Raw genomic sequence first — 4,839 nt, 5'->3', positions numbered from 1 at the left:
CCATGTATATAAGGGCGGGCAGGGACCCCTCTCAAAACACGCCTGGACAGACCTCAACACACGAGGACAACTCTAGATCATCAAATACAAACCAACATACAGGACGTAGGGTATTACGCGATCTAGCAGCCCGAACCTGTCTAAATCGTGTTCCTTGCGTCACCATTGATTCCTTGATTCTCAACGACCCTTACCGCATAAAAGACCACCTAGGGTACCCCCTAGGCGGGTTGCCGGTCTAAAACACCGACACCCCCAGATCCTCCACTGCCGTCTCGCCGGTGGCTCGTCGCGGCCTTTGCTGCCTCCCTCGCCCCCCAGCGGCTCGGCCGGTCGACGCGCGACCTTGCCTCCCCGTGCCCCTGGATCCGGTGGGTGGTGACCCCTCCGCCTCCCTCTGCCGCCATCTCGCCGATGGCCCCTCCGCCTCCCTCCATCGCTTCCCCGCGCCGGTGCCGTGCCGCGGGAAGGAGGAGCCGGTGCCGTGCCATGGGTCCCGCCTAAGAAGGCAGCAGGCTGGACCTGGGCTGCTCCTTTGGCACGTGGGCCGGCACGACCCGGCATGATTACTATGTGTGCCTAAACAGGCTGGGCCTAAATAGGCCGGGTCTAATCGGGCTCGTGCCAAGTCGGGTCGGGCCGTCTGTTTGGCCATCTATATATATGCCTCGGTCTGGCCCTCGGGATGCAGTTTCTGAGTGATTGGATGCCTGGATGGGGTCCTAGGCCTGGCCCTCGGAGTGCAAGCCACTCCCCCAAGCCTGGCTGTCGGGAAACGAAAATGGATTCCGTTTCTTGGCGGCCTGGCTCGTGCAGGATGCGAGTGAGCACTCGGTGACCAGAAAAATTGGCTCTTCGGATGCAGGAGGGAGATGCGGGCGCACGCGCACAGGAAGCTAGGGTTACCGCCACCCCTTTCGCGCCATCCATCTGCGTTATATCCTCACCGCCGCCGCCCCTCTCCCCATTCTCTCCCTCGCACTCGCCCTCTGGCTCTCCGCTCTGAGCTCTCCCGCTTCCTCGTGTCTTCCTCTTCCTGCTCGTCCAGATCCGACTGGTGCTAGCAGGTGATGCATCTTCTCTTCCTCATGCTCCAGATCCATGGTGTTTGAGGCTCAATTCAATCGATGGCTGGCCTTTCTCTTCTCCCTCTCTTCATTTTCTGCACGTTTGAGGTTCGATTCGTCGGGGTTTCGTGGCAAAGAGAGCAGGTAACCTATAATCCCTCACAGATCTGGTGTTGCTCCCTTTCCCTATTGGTTTTTTTGGGTCCTAATGTTTGAAGCATTTGTAGGGTCCGATCTGTGCTAGTGATTTCGTTGGAGGTAAAAAGGCAAGTTTTTTTCTTTTAGGGTTTCGATCTGCTCTTGTTTAACCGGTTGGATCTTCCATGTTGTGATACTAATCCCTTTCCCTCATGTGCAGATCTGCCTTTATCTTGCCTTACCTGTTGAACTCTAGAAAGCCCTCCGACTTTGTTTGCAAGGAGCTAGCGGTAACGATTTTTCCAGTGAGCCTATGTCATTGGTCGATGATGGTTGCTTACTTACTCTGAAAATTGAGCACATGTTCTTAGCCGATCATGAATGCTTATTTACTTTCAAAAGTGAGCACATGTTTTTGGCCGATGATATTACTTTATAAAGAGCACATGTTCTTAGCCGATGATAAATGCTTATTTACTTTCAAAAGTGAACACATGTTCTTGGTCGATGTTATTACTTTATAAATATGAAAATTGAGCACATGTTCTTAGCCGATGATGCATTCTTATTACACTGAATTAGCTATATCTGAGCACTTGTGCATTAGGCGATGATGCAAATTTTTTTCCTAACCCACTTGTTGAATGCTGAAAATGATCTATTGTTTTATTGAGACATGCTTTACATTTTGTAATTGCAATAGATGAACCCTGTCGAGCAGAGACGCATGCTTGTGATAAAAGCTGCTGCTTTTGTGTCTGTCATCTATGCATACTTCATGAGTAGGCTGAGGGTGGCACGTAATTCATAGACTCGGATCTCATATGCCCCAATGAGTGCCATGAATGAGGAACGCCAAGCCAACCTAAATAAAATTTTTAATTGTAATGACATACAATGTGTAAACATGTTGTGTATGCGTAGAGCTCCCTTTTTCAACCTGTGTAACCTGCTTAAGGACAAAAACTTGCTAAGAGACATAATAAACAGTACTGTGGAGGAACAAGTAGCAATGTTTCTCCATGTTGTGGGACACAACTAGAGATTTAGAGTAATCTACCAAACATTTAGGAGGTCCATGGAAACAATCAGTAGGTATTTCAGAGAGGTCTTGTATGCTATTGGTGAGCTTAGGGGAGAGATGATAAGGCCACCATCAACTGAGACAACACTTAAAATCAGAACAAGCCCAAGGTGGTATCCTTATTTTAAGGTAATTAAATGAATCTAAGGTTTAACTCTACCTAACTGCAGTTCTGACCAAACTTTAATCACAAGTCTTGCTATAATGTAGGACTGTATTGGTGCAATAGATGGTACTCATGTTCATGCTAGAGTACCAGCAAAGATATCTGCAACATTCAGGGGTAGGAAGCACTATCCTACTCAAAATGTGCTTGCTGCAGTTGACTTTGATCTGAGGTTCACCTATGTGCTAGCTGGATGGGAGGGATCTGCACATGATGCCCTCATTCTAGATGATGCTCTAGAGAGGGATGATGGGTTAAGGGTTCCTCCAGGTACTTGTAACAGAAATTTTTAAACAAACCACAAATGGAATTTCACATAACCACAACAACTGATTCTTGACTACCTAATTAATTGTTTAGGTAAATTCTACCTAGTGGACGCTGGCTATGCATGTCGTCCTGGATTTGTGCCCCCTTACCAAGGCACTATATACCACTTGAAAGAATATGGTGGAAGAAATTATCCTACCAATAAGAAAGAGTTGTTCAACTTGAGGCATTCAAGCCTAAGGGTCACAGTTGAGAGGGCATTTGGGACTTTAAAGAATCAATTCTGTATTCTAGACAATAAGCCCTACCACCCATTCAAGACACAAGTCAAATTAGTTCTTGCATATTGTATTCTTCATAATTAGATAGTTGGCCATGGTCAAGATGAGGTTTTTCCTGATGAAGCAACATGGGAACATAATTCTAGTAGTACTGCACCTGCTGATGGTACTCAGACAGATGACAATGTAGCTTGGGTACTAGAAAGAATGAAATTGCAAATGATATGTGGAACAATAGGGGCACCTCTTATGTGTAGAGCTTGCTGTTTTGTGTGCAATGATCAACTGTTGTTCTGTTAGCTGAGCCTATGCACTTGTGCAATGATGATGTAATAATTTGTTGTATGAATAACCAAATTGAGGCTATGGACATGTGCAATGATCATTTCATCCTCTATTCCTTTTAACTTCACTGAGGCTAAGTACATGTGCAATGATAATTTATTCCTCTATTCCTTTTAACTTCACTGAGGCTAAGTACATGTGCAATGATAATTTATTGCTCTATTTCTTTTAACTTCACTGAGGCTAAGTACATGTGCAATGATAAACATGCATGAATTAGTGCAATGATGATAAACACGCATGAATTAAATTCTGTTTTGTCTGATCATATGGCAATGGGTTTGTGCAATGATGTTAAGCATGCATTTCATTTTGTTAATCTGAAACTGGTGCAATGTATGACTGACTTGATTAGGGATGGCTGAGGAGGTTGGTAGGATTGATCTGGCAGTGGCTGGTGAGGTTGTCCAGGTCGGTGAGGACGGTCAGCAAGTGCAGGCTGGTGCTGAGCAGCGCCCTAGGGGTGCTATGCGCTGGACTAGTGCTATATCTTCCTTTGTCCTACGCCGTATGTTCCAGCTGATTGAAAGTGGTGTTAGAACACACAAGGGCTTCAAGGAGGTGCACCTAAACCAAGTTGTCAAGTACTTGCAGGAGTTTAGTGGCAATGAAGTGATTGGTACTCAAGTGTATAACCACTTAAGGAAGTGGAGACAGATATGGATGAGGGTGTCCAAGCTTAGGGAACTCAGTGGTGCCCTCTGAGTTGACGAGACGTGCATGATCAGCCTTGATGAGGAGCACTATAAGGGACACATCAAGGTGTGTGGGATGCCTAGATCTTTCTTACCTTATTCTTATCCTGATCCTTTAGTTTTATTTCTAACTGATCATACACACTAAAAGTACGCACACCCTAAGGACGCTGAGTTTTTGAACAAACACATAGAACTACAAGGAGATGGTGATCATTTTTGGAAATGGTTTGGCCACTGGCAAGTATGCTATGGGTTCTAATAAGGCTCTAGGTAGCCCGTCTAACTTTACAGATGGCTCAATCAAGACTGAACCATATGATGAGGAGAAGGCAGCCAAGTGCATTGATGATGTTGCTAAGGTCTTTGGAGAAGCACCCAAGGATACAAAGGAGGTCACTAGTGGTTCTATTCCTAGCAACAAGAGAAAGAGGTTTGTCCTCACTGAGGAGGATCATGTGGTGATGACCAGTATGACTGAGGCAGTGAGGGATGTTACTTCTGCTATCCATGAGACCAAGGTTGAGGTGTTGAACCCTGATCTGTATAGTGCAGTGATGTACATGCTAGGGTTCAGTAGGAGGCTCTGATATGTGCTTTCTTCCATTTAGTTGACAACAAGGCTCAGGGTGATACTTTTGTCAACATGATTGAGAACCATCGTGTCCTTTGGCTAAGGACATGGCTTGCCAAGAATTACTACATGTAGATCTATCTACATGCTTGCTGACTGATCTGTCTTTTGTGGAGTGAAGCTACCATCTTGCTGCTTCCTCCTTTTGTTTAGTGACTT

General features: G+C 45.8%; 1 pseudogene; it reads left to right on the top strand.

Annotated features, from left to right (window-relative positions):
- Positions 1 to 2,346: 2,346 nt before the first annotated feature.
- Positions 2,347 to 4,636, top strand: LOC117856651 (uncharacterized; annotated as a pseudogene).
- The last annotated feature ends 203 nt before the right edge of the window (positions 4,637 to 4,839 follow it).

This window comes from Setaria viridis, chromosome 1 (assembly GCF_005286985.2).
Source record: "Setaria viridis chromosome 1, Setaria_viridis_v4.0, whole genome shotgun sequence".
NCBI lineage: Eukaryota > Viridiplantae > Streptophyta > Magnoliopsida > Poales > Poaceae > Setaria > Setaria viridis.
Note: the sequence above shows the minus strand (reverse complement) of the source record. Positions and strands in the feature narration are given on the sequence as shown.